Raw genomic sequence first — 22,315 nt, 5'->3', positions numbered from 1 at the left:
ACAGTTACTGCGTCAAGATCAGCATGATCCCCTCAAACTTAATGCGTCACTATCAGCTTCAACACTCACATTCACTGCGTTACTTCTAGCACTACCCCTGCACACTTACTACATCCCTATCCGCCTTAACCCCTCGCATTTACCTCATCACTATCAGCCTGAGACACTCACACTTACAGCTTTACCAGAACCTGGCCCTGTGAGTGCATCTACATCACTGTCACCCAGACCCCTTGCCCATACTGCGTCACTATAAGCCTGGACCCTCAAATGTTCTGCGTCACTATTACACTGACATTTCACAATTACTGCAACACTACAACCTGATCCCCTGAAAGCATCTGCGTCACTGTCACCCTGACCCCATCACACTTGCCATGACACCAACACAATGACACATTCACACAGTTTGCTTCACTGTCATCCTGACACCTCACATTCACTGCATCACTACCATCCTCCCCCTCATACTGACCTGTCACTATCATCCAGAGCCGCTCACACTTATTGCGTTCCTATCACTCTGCTCCCAACACATTAACTGCGTCACTATCAGCCTGACACTCGCACACTTCCCGCATCACTATCAGCCTGACCCCTCACAATTTCACCATGTTTATCAGTCTGACTCCTCACATTTCCTGCATCACTATCACCCTGTCACTTAACACTTACTGGCCAGTATTAGCCTGACGCCCTCAACTTACTGCATCAATATCAACCTAAACACTCACACTTACTCCGTCACCATCACGCTGACCCCCTCACAATCACTGCGTCACTATCACCCTGTCCCCTCTCACGTCCTGCATTAGGATCACTCTGACTCACGGACACTTACTGCATCACTATCAGCCTGACCTCTCACACATACTGTGACACTATCAGCCTGACCCCACCACACTTGCTGCGGCTCCATCAGCCTGACACCCTCACACCTACTGCTTCACTATCAGACTGACCCCTCACACTTACCGCATCCCTAACACCCTGACACCTCATACTTACTGTGTCACTATTCCCCGAACACCTCACTTTTATTGGCCACTATCAGACTGACGCTCTCAACTTACTGTGTCACTACCAGCCTGAACGCACACACTTACTCCCTCACTATCACCCTGACTGTCTCACACTCACTGCGTCAGTCTCTGCCTGACTCCAGCACACTTACTGCGTCACTATCACCCTGTCCCCTCCCACTTTATGCGTCAGGATCAGCCTGACACAGTAACACTTACTGCATCACTATCAACCTGATCTCCTTCCAATTACTGCGTCACCAGCCTGACAACTCACTCTTACTGAGTCACTGTCACACTGACCCCTCACACGAAGTGCTTCACTATCACCTTGACCACCTCACACTTATTGCGACATTATCGGTCTGATCCCTCAGACTTAATGCATCACTATCACTCTGACCCACCTCACTGCGTAACTATCGGCCTGATCCATTCACACAGTCTACGTCACTACCACGCTGACACCTCACCCTCATTGTGTCACTATCATCCTCACTCCATCACACTTATTGAGTCACTGTCAGCCTGATCCCCTGTAATGGAAAATGATCATTTACTGTGAAATCTGTGAAAGCATGGTTGAAACAAAGAAGTATGGACCTAACTTTGCAAAAAGACAGAAAAAATGTAAAGCTCAACCTAACTTACAGCTGACTCTCAGGGCCAATAATCTATTATATCAGCAGTCAATGAATTAGAAAACTCCATGTGTGGAAAGGAACTCGACTGATCCAGGTTCCTGTCTTGAGGTGTGATAAGGCAAGGAGATATATAGTATAAAGGGAATATGTGAAAACCGTCAGGCGTCCATTTTGTGAGGCGTCTTGCAAACGTGTCGGGTCCACTCTGCAAATTTCAAAAATAAACTTTTTCTTTGCTCTTGGTAGCATTTGTGTCGAGTCGATTGAAATTCTACGGCAGTAAACTAGGGGGCTAGCCTGGGACCCTGGGACTGGGTAAGATTTTGAAGATTCCCAGGAGGTGTACGCGCCACTGCCTTGAAGATCTTTCACTTCATCTCGAGCGCTGAATTGGCCCCTTTGAGTGAGAGGACTGGGGATAAGTGGATCGCCCCAGAGTCGCGTTCCGAATCGAATAAGGTCGGGGTAAGAGTTGTGGCTAAAATAACCCGACATAGAGACTCGTTCGAAGAGAATAAATGAACCAGGAAGAGGAACCAGTGAACTCTTGCGCGGTATTCGAGTAAAACGCAAGGGAAAGGATTGCCGTCCAAAGAGAGTTTGAGAGACAGCAAGATTAACGGTGGTTTGAGTCTTGGAGCCACCATGGGCAGCGTTGGAGTCGCCAAAGCTGTACCGGTTACGTGGGTTCTTGGTTTGTGAAAACCAAGGCAATGAGACGTCGCGCCCAATAAGAGGGGACCTCCGGCGGTAAAAGCAAGTTATATTGGCAAAGAAAAGATTACGGTATCGTGAGAGAGAGAGAGAGAGACAGACAGACAGACAGAGAGAGATGAACACTTTTCCAATATCCATGAAAATCGGCTCCAGCAAGAGGGAACAAAAAGAGGGTCGACAGACAACTCGGAATGGTCAAGAAAAAATACAATGCTAAATAATTATGGCACAGGTTCTGTAAAGCAGTTAAAAATGTAAATCAAGGAATGTGGTTTTCTGGAGGAAGGAAGTTTTAGTAACATGCAGTTGCAAATGCTGAGGTCACCGTTGGAGGAGAGAAAGAAGGAGAAACGGAAGGATAAAATGGAACCTATGAATTGGAGTGCTTATAACATGTTGAAGGCTGAGCCTGATTTCAGGGAAAGAAAATCTTGAATAGAAGATAGATCAAGTACAGGTACAAGCACTTGCACACATGCACACACACACGGAAAACAACCTAATGAAGCCGTACAGTGTCTTAAGACTGGATCAGATCCTGACCTTAATGGGTGCCCTCGAAGAGCTACAGCCCCCCTACGAGATCCACTTCGCGAAGATTCCAAGTCAACGGTCGCCGCCTCAGGGTCTGCTGAATCACCAATAGCATATCGTACCCACAATCAACTGAAGCAAGAATCCCTAAAGAAGTCGAGACAATTTCCCAGTACCTTAAGCACCTCACGAAAGCCGATAACGTCTATTGTGGACTGATACCACACAAGGACGTAACGACGGCAGAGATCACACTGTATGAGGCACACCTTAGGAGCAGCTTCATCAAGTACAAAACAAAAAAATAGGTAACAATATGCGTTTATTACCTGGGACACGGGAAAGCCGAATTAGATAGAACAATACGTGATACATGCTGAAAAATTGCTGGCTCAAGAGAACCATAACCGGAAATTAAAGATGGAACAGCAATCACATAAACCTCAGCTTATTATGATGCAAATGGTCGTTCATCCATTGGAGGGAGGAACTGCGGGAAAAGAGAGAGGCACAGTTGGAGTTCGCAAAAGAGGAAGGGATCACGGACGTGTGCTTGCCGAAATAGATCTGGCTGGTGCTTTGTTTGCGGAGCAATGGACCACTGGTCGAGGCAGTGCCCGCACAGAGAGCCTCAATCGGTCCTGGAGGCTGGACAGCATGGTGACTGACAGGGGACGACCGAGGTTGAGGTGGGCAGGCCACAAGGTACAGGTAAACCTCTTTCCTTTATACTTGGCAACGAAGAATCCCTTATGCTAATCACTTCTACTAACCTAACGGGCACTGAGATGCGTCCCAACTCTATATTGAACATTGAGATTGCGAAGTGTGGACAATATGTTCAATATAACAATGATGCGTATATGTCGATGCCTACCTCTATGTTATATGTGGAAGGTACACCAGTTACCTTTTTGGTAGATACATGGCCAGCACATTCACTCCTCAAATCAAGACAGTTCAGAGAGTTGACGCCAATAAAGATGAGTGGAATGTTCCTGAACTCAATAGAGGCATCAGGCGTCGTGATATGAGAGAGTTTTACCGCACCCATATTGTGTGAAATCAGTAATGTGTATACATTCTAATTCTCAATTATGTTAGCAGAATGCTGTCCTTTACATTTGATGGCTCGGGATCTCAGAGTGAGACTGGGTTGTATTTGCTCAGTACTCCGACAGGCTTGTTGGTAATTCAAAGGGAAGATTCACAAGTGTAAACTGTAAAATACAACCCACGACCCCTGGTGTATGTCTGTGAGTGGCGATCAAGCCAGAGAGCAATGAGTTCATTGAGCGATTCACTCGCCCTGGAAGCAGGTAACCATGTTAATCCTATTAACACTGATTTTTTTTGCGGGAATATGCTGCACCGCACAGCACACATACACCAGGATGGCCCTGAGGAACCATAAGAGAACTATTGGTTCAGGAGATTGGTTAAACCAGGTCAGTTGTTATTGTGCGAATTTTATTGAAGGGATGGCAAATGTGCAGTCAGTGTGAACTTATGTAAAATACTTGTGACGGCAAGTAAGCTCTATATTTTTGATGTGGAAGGCTACTCTCCTCGCGTGTCATTGGCGAAGGTGTCCAGTGACTGGTGGCAGGATTTGGGGCCATGGGTATTAAAGGCATAAAGAGCGAAATGTTGGGTGTTCTGGGACGATGTGGGTATGTGGTTCAATGCAGATGTGCGGACAGATAGGAAGAAATTAATTTGTCTAACTCAGGCAATAGAACAGTCGAGGTAACCCCCGCGAGCCCTGAAGAGCCTAGAAGGCTGGCCTGGCGTTTCCCTAAGATAAACTTCTCAGACCCAAGATTAATAACGGTCCCTACTGAATTATGGGTAAAAGGCAAACATGATGTGCGGCTTATACGAGGTTGTGAACCAATACGAGTAACCACGAAGTCGGAGTATCGTCCTTGCAGGGCACAATACCCGTTAAAACCCAAGGCCATGGACGTAGTTACTCCAGTCTTTCAATCCTTCCCATAGGCTAGAGAGATAATCCCCTGTGTAAACTCACCGGTGAGAACTCCAATTTTTCTGATCAAAAAGGCAAAAATTCCAAGTGAACTGGAGGAATGCAGGTTTGTTCAAGACTTGCAGGCAGTCAATAACAGTGTTGTCCCGCGCGCATCAAATGTTCCCAAACCCTATACTGTATTAGTTCAATTTCCACCGGACAGTAAATAGTACCCTGCTGTGGATTTAGCAAATACATTCTTTAGTGTAACGGTGCATCCAGATAGCCAATTCTGGTTCGCTTTTTCATTCAAAGGGAAATCTTATGAGTTCACACGACTTTGTCAATGTTACTGTGAGTCACCTACCATACATAATGAGGCTCTAAGCAAGAGTTTGGAGACTCTTGTTTTAACCCCTGGGTCTGCGTTTCTGCAATTTGTAGGCGATTGCTTAAAAGTAGCACCGACAGAGGAACAATGTGAGAAGGATTCCCTTGCATTGCACGAGGGAAGGGCACAATGCCAGTCTCGCAAAGCTTCGATTTATGCAACAACAGGTGAAGTTCTTCAGTCACTTAATATCTGAACAAGGGAAGGCCATTGGTGAAGACAGAGTGCAAGTAATTCAGCAAATTCTAAGGCCTCACATGAAGAAACAATTGCTGTCCTTTTGGGGCATACGCTCCTACTGAAGAACGTTTATCCCAGGTTACACAAATCTTGAGGCGCCCTGAAGTGACACGGCCCATGGAAAAGGGTAGCAGAACCAAGGTCCTTTGCAATGGATCCCAGCGGCCGAGTTGAATTGAAAAAGACGTTTCAAAGCCCACCCACACAGGGGATTCCGAATCCAAACAAGCCTTCTGTCAAACGGTAGATGAGAAACATGGCTGCATGACATCTGTGTTGTTGCAGGATCATGGGGGATAATTCAGGCTGGCAGCTTATTTTTCGGCTAAGCTAGACCTAGTAGCGGCAGGATTGCGTTAATGCCTGCGAGCTGTGGTTGCAGCTGAAAAGGCTGTTGCAGTGTCCAGGGATATAATCGGCTATGGTGACTTAACCAAACTGATCGCACATGCAGTATCCTTACTGCCTTCCGAGCAAAAGACAGCACATACGTCGGCAGCACGTTGACTCAGATACAGTACTGTGTTATTGGAGAAGCCTAACATTGCAATAAAACGATGTAACGACCTTAATGCTGCTAATCCTCTCACGAGAGAAGGAGACCACATGATTGTATCGCTGTAATTAATTAAATGTGCTGCCTAGACAAGACTAGCAGAATTCACCACTTCAGAATCTAAATATGGCTGTTTTTTTTTGTGGATGGGTCAGCATTTAGGAGCAAGGAGGTAGGCCAGAATTTTATTGGACATGCTGTAGTAACTACCCATGAGGTATTCAAAGCGGGATCACTCGCTTCTCATCTGTCAGCGCAAGCAGCGGAGCTGATTGCCTTGACTGAGGCATGTAAATTGGCTAAGGGAAACACAGCGAATATTTAACCGATAGCAGATACGCATTCGGAGTTGCACATGATGTTGGAACCCTGTGGAAATACAGGGACTTCTTGGACTTCACCAGAAAGCCCATCACACACCCGTGATCAGATTTCTGACCTCTTGGAAACGGTCGTATTGCCTAAATCAATCGCTGTGTGTAATTATGATGCCCACACGAAAAATAACAATTCCTTTTCTCAAGGAAATGCAAGGGCAGACTCAGCGGCAGGGACGGCAGCCCAGCAGCCGATGAATGATCAGTTTGACATGAGAATGACGAAAATCCTTACCCAAAACAGCAGACGTCCGGGACTCACAGTCAAAGTCCAGGCTTGAAAACACATTTGAGTGGGAAAAAGCAGAGTGCAGTTTGAGGTCAGGGGTATGGTGTGGCCCCAATGTTAAACCTTTTCTGCCACGATCACTATTTCCATTCTATGCCAAACTGACACACGGTAAGGAACATGTTTCAAAAGAGGGAAGATATAACAGCATTTCAGCTCAGTGGTACACTGATGGATTTACTCATTACTTCCAGAAATATTGTGAACGATGTGTTATCTGTGACAAAATAATGTGGGGAGGGGAATACAGATGAGTCATGTAGCACTTCCGAAACCCCCAAAACGATTTGAACATTTTCAACTGGATTTTACCAAACTAACACACTGCGAAGGTAAAAGTTATTGTCTGATAATAGTTGATATGTTTTCCAAATGGGTGCAAGCGTTCCCCACGGAAAAACAGAATGCCAGTGCAGTAACCAAAGCTTTCCTAACTGAAATAATTCCGAGATGGAGCATCACTGAGAGGCTTAGTAGTCCCAAGGTTTGTGAAGGTTTATAGCTCCGGTTGAGGTTTAGGGTGTAGGTTTGCTCGCTGAGCTGTACGTTTGTTATCCACACGTCTCATTACCTGGCTAGGTAACATAATCAGTGGCGACCTCCAAGAGAAGTAAAGATGTTGTCTCCTGCTTTCTATTTATTTGTTTGTCCTGGATGGGGTTCCTGGGGTTCGTGGTGATGTCATTTCCTATTCGTTTTCTGAGGGGTTGACAGATGGTAAATCGATTTATGTGTTTGTTTATGGCGTTGTGATGGGAGTGCGAGGCCTCTCGGATTTCTCTGGTGTGTCTGCATATACAGCAAACCGACAATTCACAAATTCTTCACAACACCAGCAACCATCCCAACACGCAAAAAGGAAGCTGTATCAGAACACTATTCCAACGAACCACCACACATTTCAGCACAGCCGTACTTTGGAAAACAGATGAGAACCACCTATAAAACGTATTCAAGAAGAACGGATACTTAAAAAATACAGTCCAGAGATTTCTCAGGAACAAACCACGACAAGTAGACATAACACAGCCAGAAGGCCTATCGACCTTTCCATACATCAATGAAGTCTCAGAAGTGGCAGCCAGACTACTAAGACTCCTCGGAATCCAACCAACAGTGTCAAACAAAACTAACAAATTTAAAAGACCCAGTACAACCCATGGACAAAACCAACGTCATCTATAAAATTCCATGCAAGGACTGCCACAAACACTGCGTAGGACAAACAGGGAGAAAGTTAGCAACCAGGATACAGAACACCAGATAGCCACAAAAAGACACGAACCTCTCTCTCTCGTAACCCTTCACACGGATGAAACAAAAACACCATTTCGTCTGGGACAACACATCTGTCCTGGGACAGGCTAAGTAAAGACATGCCAGAGAATTCCTTGAGGCCTAGCACTCCAACCTCAACGCCATAAAAAAAGACTTTCCATAGATAGCATCTGTCAACCCCTCAGAAAACGAACATGAAATGGCATCACAACAAACCCCAGGAACCCCATCCTGGAAAAACATATTACTAGAAAGCAGGAGACAACAGCTTCTCTTCACTTGCAGTTCGTCACTGATGATGTTACCTAGAACATAGAACATAGAAAAATACAGCGCAGTACAGCCCCTTTGGCCCTCGATGTTGCGCCGATCCAAGCCCACCTAACCTACACTAGCCCACTAACCTCCATATGGCAGGTAATGAAACGTCTGGATATCAAACCTACAGCTCAGCGAGCAAACCTACACTCTAGGCTTAGTAGTGACAGTAGGAAACTATTTGTCCATAATGCCCTACAGCAGATTAGTGAGTATTTGGGAATAAACATAAGATAGCACTGTGCCTACCACAAAACGAGGGGTACGGCAGCGGAAAGAGAAAATTCTACCATAAAAAATAAGTTGACAAAATGCTGTGAGGAACTAGGGATGACATGGACAAAGGCACTTCCAATTGTGCCCAGGAGGAGAGGGAGAGCTAATCTTAGCTCGTTTGAGATTTTTTTTGTTAGGCCGCCAAACACAGGAATTGTCCCGAGACGTAATGGAAGCCAGATAACAGGCCCCTGTGAGGATGAGGTGTTGTGTTACTGCATGAAACTCTCTACGCTTCTGTCCCAAATACAAAATCAAGTGAAGACAGGACTACCCCAATCAGCATGGGAAATAGATATTCTATGATCAAAGTAAGACTCAGAAGAGCAATGAGGGAGTCTCGTGGTGTGGAATAAATAGATCCTTTTCCAACATCTGGAGACAGGTGAATATACTGGTTTAGTCGCCCCACCCCCGCCCTCCGAGATGCAGTGCTACAGACGATCGGAGTACTGGGGCATGGCAACCAATCAAACCAGATCATGGACCTAACCCCAAGCTGGCAATGGTCATTAATGACACACCCAAACCCGAAGGGAGACAGCCGTGGCTTGAGGGCGAATTTAAAGCAGGAGGGGAATTTGCCTGCTGGAGATAAATGGCGTAAATGCGACGCCAGTAAGTTGGGAGCTGCGAAGGGCCATTACTACCTGTGAAGGGAACAGAGCATGTGAGTTGGTCATAAGACAAAACGTGAGATTAGAGATTGGCTACACTTGTTGGATATGTTTGCACACAGCCCAAAGGTAGTCTGCCCAGCAAATTACTGAGAGCCTTGCGAGAAATGCCAGCTGTCTGCTTCCACGGGAGGCGACTAGCCTGACCCTGATAGTGGGGGGCAATAGGATACGAAATGTGAAACTATCCGTGGCCCCAAAGAAGGAAGATTCGATTGCTTGTCCGCACCCAATAGCGACGTTGACGAATGTGACGTGTGAAGATGGGCTGTGTATCGGGAAAACCAGGGAAGTGGAAAAAACACCACAAAACTTTGTTAGAGTTAGGTGGTGTCTGAGGACATGCCTGGTGTTCATAAATTATTGTTGATGTGCAGATATCTGGCTGAAATATGCAAATACTTTGCTGAATTCTGCGTCGAAGAGGAATTGTCTTTGTGGAACATTTCACCTGGCATTGCGAGCAGCCGAGTTCAGAAAAAAAGCTTCGGAAAACATAAAGACAATTATGTCCAAGGCATGGGAATAAGAAAATATGAGCTCAAATGTTTCCCAACACTTGTCCTTGAGCATGTGATAAGAATACTACAAAAAGAATATGTTACGTATTGCCAAGTATAATTGGCCATCCTGCATGCAGATGTAGAAAAGTAAAGCCTTCCCTGTACTCTTGCTAGCAGTTGACTCAAGTCGATTAAATTTCCACGACAGGTGTCAGGGCGTCAGGCAGGGGGAGAATTGTTGGGTATCAGTAAATGGGAGAATTGTTGCACAGTGCCATTACATTGGAAAATTAGTACAAATTGCTATTCATTAAAGAATTTGAGCAGAACACCTCTGATTGGAAGAATAGGGGCAGCGAAACATTGAGAAGGAACAATTTTGCAAGCAGCAATAAAGCCGAGATTCGAGTCCGCCCACCAAGAAATGAAAGAAAGACTTTGGAGCAGGGAAGCCATACGTGGAGGAAGTGTATCAGGAAACAACGCAATGGGACAATTGACGCAGGGCATCAATAATGGGAGAGTTAGTGCCGATGTCACGAAAGTAGAGAATTGGTGGAAGACGTGGGAGAACTGGTGCTGAATAATGTTAAATGTGGTGGAGGTGCAGTTGCTGACAAAAAGAAGATTCGTGCAGGATTCGAAAATGGTAGAATGGCGCACGGAAATGAAGCTGTATTTAGGATAATTGTTGTACGAACCACAAAATGGAAAAATTGCACAGTGGAACTTTAACAGCGAATTGGGGTATGGGGCCTCTATCTCAGAGAGTCAGAGTGGCGTTCCCCACACTGGAGAAGTTGGTTTGGGTATCAATGAACATGAGAATTGTTTCAGGGCAATATTGAATTCGAAAATTGGTGTGGGGTGTTTAAAGCATGCAGACTTGAAACAGAGCATATTTAAATGGGAGAACACGGGCAGGAATCAGCAACTCGGAGAAATGTTGTAAAGTGCAGGAAAGTGGCCATTCGATGCAGGGCGACAATAATGATAAAAACTTTGAGCAGTAAACCATTATATGGAAGATGTATGTCAGGAAACAGCAAAACAGGAAAGTTGGGGCAAGGCAATACTTAGTGGGAGAGTTTCTTCAGTTCATGATGAAAGGGTGGATTCGTACAGAATTGGCAATTTGAGAATTTGATGCAATAAAAGCCAAAAATGGAGAATTACAGCAGTGGACCATGACATGGGAGATTCATTGCAGCTACATAGTTAGTGGAAGAAGTGGTGTGGAGTGGACCTACATTAGATATTTGGTGCAAGTCACCATTAAAATGTAGAATTAGAGTAGGGAACTCCTAAATGCGAGATTTGAAATCGGGCAACAGAAAATGAGAGAATCATACTGGGATATGAGGAAATGACAGAATTAGTATCGTTATATGAAAAAGCAGGAGAATTTAGTGTCGGAATATGAGGAAATGGGAGAATAAATATAGGGGTATGAGTAAATGGGGCTGCAACAAGATCTCACGGCTCTTAAACTCAATCCCCCTGTTAATGAAAGCCAAAACACCATATGCTTTCTTAACAACCCTGTCCACCTGTATGGAAATGTTAAGGGATCTATGTACCTGCACACCAAGATCCTGCTGTTCCTCCACACTGCCAAGAATGCTGCCTTTAGTCCTGTACTCAACTTTCAAGTTCGATCTTCCAAAATGCATCACCTCGCATTTATCCAGTTTGAATTCCATCTACTACCTCTCAGCCAATCTCTGCATCCTGGCAATGTCATGCTGCAGCCTGCAAAAGTCCTGCATACTGTCAATGATACCTCCAACCTTTGTGTCATCTACAAACTTCCTAACCCATCCTTCAATCTCCTCATCCAAGTCATTAATAAAAATTACAAAGAGTAGAGGCTCAAGAACAGACCCCGTGGAACACCATTGACCACTGACTTCCAGATGCAAAGATCTTCGCAAGCGGTGAAGCAATCACATTTCTCGCTTCCCAAAGCAGCCGAGGACAAATCTGGTCTGGCCCTGGCGACTTGTCAATATTAATGTTTGTCAAAATTTTCAAAACATCAGCTTCCTCAATCTATCTGTTGCAGCATGATTACCTGCTCCTCAATGGTTTCATTCACTACAAAGTCCTTTTCATTCGTAAAGACAGAAGCGAAAAACTCATTTAGGGCTTCCCCTACCTCCTCAGACTCGATACACAAGTTCCCTATGCTATCCCTGATCGGCCCTACTCTTTCTTTGATCATTCTCTTATTCCTCACATATGTGCAAAATGCCGTTAGATTCTCCCTAATCATTCCTGTCAAGCCTTTTCCTGCCACATCCTGGCTCTCCTCAGACCATTTTTGAGCACCTTCCTCTCCTGCCTGTAATCCTTTAGAGCTGAGCAAGACCCTTGCTTCCTTCACCTTACGTAAGTGGCCTTCTTTCTTTTGACGAGGAGCTCCTCCGCTCTCATCCTCCAAGGTTCCTTTATCTTACCCCTTCTTGCCTGTCTCAGAGGAACACATTTGTGCATCACTCGCAACAACTGTTCCTTAAACAGTCTCCACATGTCTATAGTGCCCTTTCCATGGAACAATTGCTCCCAGTCCATGCTTCGCAACGCAGTATGATAGTATCATAGTTTCCTTTTCCCCAACTAAATATCCTTCCATTGTGCCTGATTTTCTCCTTCTCCGTGGCTATGTAGAATATGAGGCAGTTGTGGTCACTATCACCAAAATGCTCTCCCACCGCAAGATCTGACACCTGCCCCAGCTCATTGCCGAGCACCAAATCCAAAATGGTCTCTCGCTTCGTCGGCCTGTCAACGTACTGAGTTAGGAAACCCTCCTGAACACACCTTACAAAAACAGCTCCTTCCAAACCATCTGCTGGAATGTGGTTCCAATCAATCTTGGGAAAGTTAGTCGCCCATTACAACTACCCTATTCCATTCACACTATTCCAAAATCTGCCGACCTCTGCTTTCTTCAATCTCCCTGCTTCGATTGGGGGACCTGTATTTAACCCCTAATGAGGTGATTGCTGCCTTACTGTTCCTAATTTCCACCCATACTGACTCAGTAGGCAGACCTTCCTCGATAATGTTAACTTCTGTAGCTGTGATACCCTCTCTGATTAGCAGTGCTACACCCCCTCCTCTTTTTACCTCCTCCCTATTCTTTTTAAATGTTCTAAATCCTGGAACATCCAGCAACCATTCCTGCCCCTGAGAAACCCATGTCTCTGTAATGGCCACAACATCATAGCTCGAAGCTCATCACTTTTATTTACATTTCCCCAGTATTACCGAGCACAGTGACTCCGTTTTAGGGGAGGGGACGGGGACGGGCAATGGTGTCTCAGTGGTTAGCATGGTTGGTTCACAGTACCAGGGACCTGGATAGAGGGACAGAAGGAGGGGGAGGGTGCATGGTGTCTGAGTGGTTAGCACGGCTGTCTCTCAGTACCCGGGACCCGGTTTGGGGGGAGGGAGATGGTGTCTCAGTGGTTAGCACGGCTGTCTCACAATACCAGGGACCCAGTTTGGGGGGGAGGGAGAGGGGGCATGGTGTCTCAGTGGTTAGCACGGCTGTCTCACAGTACCAGGAACCCGGTTGGAGGGATGGGGGTGGGGAATTGGGACATGGTGCCTCAGTGGTTAACACAGCTGACTCAAAGTACCAGGGAATCGGTTTGAGGGGAGGGGAGGGGGGCATGGTGTCTCAGTGGTTAACACAGCTGTCTCAAAGTACTAGGGACCCGGTTTGAGGGGAGGTGAGTGGGGCATGGTGGCTCAGTGGTGAGCCCGGCTGTTTCACGGTACAGGGACCTGGTTTTGGAGAAGGGGGACCTGGTGTCTCAGTGGTTAGCACGACTGTCCCACAGTCCCAGGGACCCGGTTTGGGGGGAAGGGGAGGGGGGAGCATAGTGTCTCAGTGGTTACCACGGCTGTCTCACTGTACTAGGGACCCGGTTTGGGGGGAATGGGGAGGGGGCATTGTGTCTCAGTAGTTAACATGGCTGTCTCACAGTACCTAGGACCTGGTGTGGGTAAGAGGCGGAGGGAGTCATGGTGTCTCAGCGATTAACACGGCTGTCTCACAGTACCAGGGACCCGGTTTGGGGGAGAGGGGGAGGGTGGCTGGTGTCTCAGTGGTTAGTACGGCTGTCTCACAGTCCCATAGAGCCGGTTTGGTGGGGCGGGGAAGAGGGGCATGGTATCTTAGTGGTTAGTACGGCTGGCTCACAGTACCAGGGACCCGATTTCGGGGAGATGGGGAAGGGGCATGTTGTCTCAGTGGTTAGCATGGCTGTCTCACAGCACCAGGGACCCAGTTTGGGGGGGATCGGGAGGGGGTGCATGGTGTCTCAGTGCTGAGTACGGCTATCTCACTGTACCAGAGACCCGGTTTGGGGGGGATGGGGAGGGGGGGAATGGTGTCTCAGTGGTTAGCACGGCTGTCTCACAGTACCAGGGACCAGGTTTGAGAGGGAGGGGGAGGAGGACATGGTGTCTCAATGGTTAGCACGGCTTTCTCACAGTACCAGGGATCTGGTTTTGGGGAAGCGGGAGAGGGGCATGATGTTGTCTCAGTGGTTAGCACAGCTGTCTCACTATACCTGGGACCCGGTTTGTGGGTAGGGGAAAGGGGCTGGTGTCGCACTGCCTTTGACATCTTCCAAAACCTTTCTCCAAACACCTTAAGATTATGCTCACCTCGTGACAATCATTTGTGGGAAGAAGCCTCTGGCTCTTTACTCTGTCTGTAACTCTCACCATCTTGTTCAGCTCTATCAAGTTACCTCTCATCCTTCTTTACTCCAATGAGAAAAGCCATAGCTCCCTCAACCTTTCTTCATAAGACAAGCCCTCTAGTCCAGGCAGCATTCTGGTAAATCTCCTCTGCACTGCTCTAAAGCTTCCATATGCTTTCTTTACTGAGGCGACCAGAACATTTCAGATGTGGTCTCACCAGAGCTTTATAGACCTGCAGCATAATCTTGCGGCTCTTCAACTCAGTCCCCCTGCTAATGAAAACCAACACACCATAAGCCTTCTTAACAACCCTATCAACTTAGGTGGCAACTGAGACACCGACAGACATGGACCCCAAGATCCGTTTATTCCTCCACACTGCTACGAATCTTACATTTGACCCAGTAATCGGCATTCAAATTCGACTTCCAAAATGAATCCCTTCACCAATAGGAAATTGGAACAGAATTAGGCCATTTTGCCGCTTGGATATGCTGTGCCGTTTGATCATAGTTAAAATGTTTTTCAGCCACATTCTCCTGCCTTCACCAACTCACCATTGATTCCCTTATTCAGGAAAAACATACTTATCTCTATCTTAAACAAAACACGGTGTCTGTGTGCGGGCGTGTTCAAGTGTTTGTGTGTAAGTGTCCATATCTGTATGCATGTGTGTTGTGTGTTTAATGTGTCTATGTATGTTTGTGTGCACCTCTGTGAAATGATGGCTCTGTGATTTAGGGGGTAAATCCATTGAAATTGAGATAAACCCTTACTCCCCTCCTCCACCTCTACATCTGTCCCTGTTAAGTTTATAGTCATACAATGCCACCCTCTGCTGGTCTCCCCATGCCACTGCACAAGTGTCAGTTATTTTCTATTCGAGGACATCAAATACTGTGAATCTCTCACACTGCACGGCTGTTTGGTTTTGCAAATATCTTTGGATGCACAGAACAGTTTTGTCTGATACCTAGATATATTGCCATCACCACTGGGTCAGTTTCAGGACTTTTCAATCTTTTCTCACTTACACCTTGTAGGGGTGAATTTTAAAATATTTCAATTTAAAGAACATGTAATAAATTCATCGCATCACCTTACTGATGATTTGGTCAGCGTTGCTTGGATGCAGTTGTAGTGGAAATACTCATTAAGGTGTACACTCTGTGTAACGAATAATCTTCAAAGACAAATCACTTTCACATTGCAGAGAGAGCACAGATATTACTCAGGAGCATTCGCCACTCTGAGTGTCCTCAGTGCAATTATGATCCTCCCTATACCCAAATGTGTGTATGTGTGCATGTGCAGATGTTGCTGTCAGTTCGGATGGTGCTATGATCTACAGCCCTTTCCCCACCTCCTAGACTGAATCCCTTATGGTTTTCTCCCTCCACTGCCATCAATGCAGTACAGTGTGAAGGCCAGCATCACTTTAAACACCACAAGGCTGGCAGATCCGCTGTGCACACGGATACGCACAGAGACACGCAGATACACAGAGAAATGCATATAGATACACAGGCACACATAGAGACTGGTGCAGTCACACAAATACTAAAGCACACAGAGAGAAATGCCAATACACTGATGCACGTGCACACACAGATATACAGGCATCAGTCAGACACACCACAAACACTGACACACTGACGTTTATAGAGACATACAGAATCTGCCAGTATTTATTTTTATCGTGGTGACTTCCTCAATATTTCACTCGATCGTATGGTGTGTGCCAATATTTCTGTGGATCCCCAGGGATTCCTCTGCACCCTCACTATAGCTTCTATATCTTTCCTATAACAAGGCGACCAGAACTGAACACAATGTTCCAAGTGTGCTGTTATGACACAGCAAGAACCCGTTTGTGAATTAAACCAAACACCCAGAAAAGCTCACCTTGCCTTATAATCTGTTAAAGCACCCATCCTCCTCCTTTACCCAAAAACAAAGTACCTGTGCCACACCTTGGAAAGTTAACGGGTTTTTTTATTCCTTATTTTTTTCAGCAGTCTCTTTGGGAATTTAGACTAATGGGAATGGAGGTTAGGGCAGTTGAATGCTCCTCCTGCAGAATGTGGGAGGTAAGGGTCACCACCAGTATCCCTGCTGACTACATCTGCTGGAAGTGCACCTGACTCCAGCTCCTTGAAAACCGCGTTAGGGAACTGGAGCTGGAGCTGCGTGAACTTCGGATCATTCGGGAAGCAAAGGGGGTTATTGAGAGGAGTTACAGGGAGGTAGTCACTCCTCAGGTACTAGAAAAAGGTAAATGGGTTACAGTCAGGGGACAGAAAGAGAACGGGTAGGCTGTGCAGGGATCCCCTGTGGCCATTCACCTCAACAATAAATATACCGTTTTGGATACTATGGGGGAGGACTTACCAGGGGAAAGCAGTGGAGTAGAGGGATCTGGCACAGCGTCTGTCCCTGCTGCTCAGAAGGGAAAGGGGAAGAGGAGCAGAGCAGTAGTCATTGGGGACTCCATAGTTAGGGGGACAGAAGGGAGGGTCTGCGGGGACGAGAGAGACTCACGGTTGGTGTGTTGCCTCCCAGGTGCCAGAGTTCGTGATGTGTCTGATCGTGTTTTGGGGATCGTTAAGGGGGAGAGGGAGCAGCCCAAAGTCGTGGTCCACATAGGCACCAACGACATAGGTAGGAAGAGAGATGGGGATTAAAGGCAGAAATTCAAGGAGCAAGGATGGAAGCTTCGAGCTAGGACGAACAGAGTTGTTGGCTCTGTTTTGTTGCCCGTGCCACGTGCTAGTGAGGCAAGGAATACGGAGAGAGAGAAGGTGAACACGTGGCTACAGGGATGGTGCAGGAGGGAGGGTTTTGGGTTCTTGGATAATTGGGGCACTTTGTGGGGTAGGTGGGACCTCTACAAGCAGGATAGGCTTCAACTGAACCAGCGGAGTACCAATATTCTGGAGCGGGGGTGGAATTCGCTAAGGCTATTGGGGTGGGTTTAAACTAATCCAGCAGGGGAATGGGAACCAAAATTGTAGTTAGAGTATAGAAAGGGTTGAGAGTAGGGAGGTCCAAAATCAAGTTTTAGGGACGCAAGATGGCACCGGCAAGCAAGAGGTTGGTTTGAAGTGTGTCCACTTCAACGCCAGGAGCATCCGGAATAAGGTGGGTGAACTTGCAGCATGGATTGGTACCTGGGACTTCAATGCTGTGGCCATTTTGGAGACATGGTTAGAGCAGGGAAAGGAATACTTGTTGCAGGTTCCAGGATTTAGATTTTTCAGTAAGAACAGAGAAGATGGTAAAAGAGGGGGACGTGTTACATTGTTGGTCAAGGACAGTATTGCTGTTGCAGAAAGGATGTTTCAGAACTCGTCAACTGAGGTGGTATGGGCGTAAGTTAGAAACAGAAAGGAGAGGTCACCCCGTTGGGAGTTTTCTGTAGGCCTCCGAATAGTTACAGAGATGTAGAGGAAAGGATAGCAAAGATGATTCTCGACAGGAGTGACAGAGACAGGGTAGATGTAATGGGGAACTTCAACTTTTAAATATTGAACGGGAACACTATAGTACGAGTACTATAGAGGGTTCAGATTTTGTCCAGTGTGTGCAGGAGGGCTTCCTGACACAGGATATAGACAGGCCAACAAGGGAAGAAGCCACATTAGTTTTGATACTGGGTAATGAGCCAGGTCAGGTGTTAGACTTGGAAGTAGGTGAGCACTTTGGTGATAGCAATTCCAATTCTGTTATGTTTACTTTAGTGATAGATAGGGATAGATGTATACCACTGGGCAAGAGTTACAGCTGGGGGAAAGGCAATTACGATGCCATTATGCAAGATTTAAGAAGCATATGATGGGGAAGGAAACTGCAGGAAATGGGCACATTAGAAATATGGACCTTATTCAAGGAAAAGTTACTGTGTGTCCTAGATATGTATGTCAGGCAGGGAGGAAGCTGTAGAGTGCGGGAGCCGTGGTTTACGAATGAAGTGGAATCTCTGGTCAAGATGAAGACGGCGACTTATGTTAGGATTGGATGTGAAGCCTCAGTTGGGGCGCTTGAGGGTTACAAGGTAGCCAGGAAAGACCTAAAGAGAGAGCTTTGGAATTCTTTGCCTGCAACAGTAGTAGATTCGCAAACTTTAAGTACATTTAAGTCGTCATTGGACAAGCATATGGACGTACATGGAATAGTGTAAGTTAGATAGGCTTCAGATTGGTATGACAGGTCGGCGCAACATCGAGGGCTGAAGGGCCTGTACTGCGCTGTAGTGTTCTATATTCTATGTTCCCCTACCTCCTCCGACTCCTGGCGCAAGTTCCCTCCACTATCCTGATGAGCCCTACCCTCACTAAAGCCATCATGTTGTTCCTCGCAAAAGTATAGAACATCTTAAGTTTTACCTTAATCCTACTCACCAAGTCTTTTTCATGCCCTCTTCTCGCTCTCCTGAGTTTATTCTTCACTTCCTTCCTGACTACCTTGTAACCCTCTAGAGCCTCGTCTGATCCTTGCCTACTTAACCCTAAGTCATTTTCCTCCATCCTCTTGAGATATTCTACATCCATTGATACAATGGAGATATGGAGTTGCAAATGGATTGGAGCTGCACATCCTGTCACTCCCAGCATGGGCTGCAGATTTCCCCACGCTGGGCAGTGATCTAACACAGTGTTACTGACAATGCACTGGGGCAGTTGTCATAACTACATGCTGGGAGGGTAACTGTTCCTGGTTTACAGATCCATGCCCTGGGGTGGCGTACACTGCTCTACATGCTGGGAGGATAACTGCTCCTGGTTGACAGATCCATGCCCTGGGGTGGCGTACACTGCTGTACATTCTAGGAGGGTAAATGCTCCTGGTTTATATAACAATTCACTGCTGTTCACTGCATAGCTCCCAGTGCTTGAGAGGTAGTTCATGGACTGGTGTGGTCTGCACAGATTGCTGGGTTGTATTGAGCAGTACACTAGCCTGGTCTGAACACTGCTACATGCTGCACAGATATATCATCTGGATTATGGTGCCTGATTCTGTGACGTGGATTTCAGCTGATTTGTCAGCACATTTACTTTATATTCTTATTTTTGTTATTGGACCTAAGAAAGTACTACTCATGAAGTTAGTCCCATTTGTCTCAGAAGAGCTACGTTTACTGAACTTGTCAATCAAGTAATCATCCAATTATAACATGAATATCCGTCCTTCTGTCCCTTAACCTGGCCGGCGGTGCTCATATCCCTGGAATCCCTGGGAAATCATTATGAAGCTCAGAAACTATGTGCAAAACATATGGCTCGTGGTCTCCTGTACGTCCCGGCTGTGGGTCCCATTTGGATCCCTTGTGTATCGAGAGCTGGCATTGCGAAGCTCAGAAACAATGAAATGGTGTGTGTCAGACTGCTGTTCACTTCCCGGTGTTTTCCATGTGGTATTCCATAAACAGGGGTGTGTGTGCTGGGCTGTTGTTCACTTCCCGGTGTGTCTCATGTGGTACTCCGTGGACAGGGGTGAATGTGTTTGACTGTTGCTCACTTCCCAGTGTGTCCCATGTACTGCTCCATGGGCGGGGGGGGGGGGGGGGGTGTTTGGCTGCTGTTCACTTCCTGGTGTGCCCCATGTGGTGATCCATGGAAGGGGTGTGTGCGTGCTGGGCTGCTGTTCACTTCCCGGTCTGCCCCATGTGGTGCTCCACGTTGGACAGGGTTTCCAGCAGCTGTAGACACGCCTTTGAACCTTGGTCTGTGCGTGTCCACTTAACCCCTGTGCTTGTCCCTCTCAGATGATTGTGTAGTCAGTAACACGAGGAAACCTCTCGAGTATAATTGTAAAAGAGCAGGCATCTACCTTGTAGCTGAGGGGCTTCTGACTGACTCCCGTTATTGAAAAGTTAGTGGAGGTGCTGGGGATGGTTTGCGAGAGGTTGTGCTGTGACCCGCCTCAGATATTCAGGGAGACCTGAGGATTTGGTGACCCAACTCTGGATGGAGCATACATCTGACAGAGCACCTGCGTCTGTAAGATGAACAACAAATGGAGCAAAGGCTGCTCAGAGAGGAAGATCTGAAACCACGAAGTGAGTGTGCTTGGGGAAAGGGATTTGCTGTATCCACTCTCTCCCACCAGGGGGAGGACGTTGCTGCCAGGGTCACTGTTTCACTCAGCTTCTATGATCTTGAACTTTCCAGGCAGCAGTGGGTGACAGATCCATCATCTCCCAGTATGCCGACGTCAACATCACCATTTGAAGATGGAGGATATATATGGTGGTTGAGAGCAATGGGGTCCCTGGGAACATCAGGAAGATGGAGCAACACTTCCCGTGTCTGATCGGGTCAGAATGAACCCTCCAGTACACACTGCATTACTAAGTCCTGTAGTATTTGTCCGTTTCAGTAACATACTACCGAGCATTCTTCCTAAAGAAAATGACAGACTATATATTATCTTTAATCCCATTTACTAAACTTTTATCCATTGACTTCACCTATCCATATCAAAGCACAGACTCTCCACTTTCCCTTGATAATTTAGTTTCCTGTTTATCTTAGTTTAATCGGCATACATACTTACAGTACATTTGTTCCACTCCTCCTGACCATTTATACAGATTGTAAGGAGCTGTGGACTTTGCACTGGTCACTGTGTGACTCCACTGGTGACGTTCTGTCAAACTGACTAAGGCTGATTTATCCGGAGTGTCTGCTTCCTGTCTGATAACCGGTCCTCCCCCATTTATGTGTAACACATTCAAAGCGCTGAATAAGAACGAGGAGCATCAGTTCGGCAATCCAGCCCCTCAGGCCTCTTCCGACATTGAATACAATCATAGCTGATGTCATTGCGGCCTCAGTTCCATGTTCCTGTCCGCTCTCCATATTCCTTCACTTACTCAATATCCCAGCACCTACTGCACTCTGGGGCAGTGAATTACACAGATTCCCAACACTGTGATAGAAGTATGTTCTCCTCACCCCTGTTTCATTTCTCCCCCACCTCATCCTAAAACTGTGGTTTCAGGATCGTTCGAGATTGTCCCGCCTGGGGAAATATCAACTTCACATCTACATTGTCAATCACCTTTAACATCGTCCAGATTTCTGACATCTCCTCTCATGTTTCTATACTTGAGCAGTGTTGGCCTAAACTGCTCAATCTCTCTTCAGAGGAAAATCTCCTCATCTCTGGAGTAAATCGAGTAAACCACTTCTGAACTGCCTCCATGGCAAATACATCCCTCCTACAGTCAGGACACCAAGACTGCACACAGTACTCAGTTGCAATCTCACAACTCCCTCCCTTTATAATCCATTGTTTTAGAAATAAGTGCCAAAGTTGCACTTGCCTTTCTCATTATCTGCTGTACCTACATCTGAGTATTCTGTAGTATGGACGCGGGCAGCAAGATCCCTTTGCACCTAATCATTGTGAAGTCTCTCTCCATTTGGATAATAATTTGCCTTTCTGCTACGCAGATCCAAACGGATACACTCATACTTTTTGTTGTTCAGTTTCTTCTGTCAAATGCTACCCCAACCTATCCATATACATTTTCTAACTCTTTGCATCTTCATTGCAATTTCTCACCTGAGTTAGTGTCATCTGTTAATTTGGTTACAACATGTTCTATCCTCTCAACTACTTAAGACTATAGATTGTAAATAGTTGGGGCCTGGGGACCAAGACGTAGTTTCCTAAAAGTTGAATTTTGCCAACAGAAAATTACCCATATTTTTCCATCTCACTGCATTTCGTTGCTTCACTAAGCCTGTACCAAGATGATAAATTACTTTTAACCCTAAACGATCTTATTC

The sequence above is a fragment of the Chiloscyllium plagiosum genome, unplaced genomic scaffold (assembly GCF_037043375.1).
Source record: "Chiloscyllium plagiosum isolate Xiang-an unplaced genomic scaffold, Cpla_swu_hap1 HiC_scaffold_21, whole genome shotgun sequence".
Taxonomy (NCBI): Eukaryota; Metazoa; Chordata; class Chondrichthyes; order Orectolobiformes; family Hemiscylliidae; genus Chiloscyllium; species Chiloscyllium plagiosum.
This window is presented reverse-complemented; position numbering follows the sequence as displayed.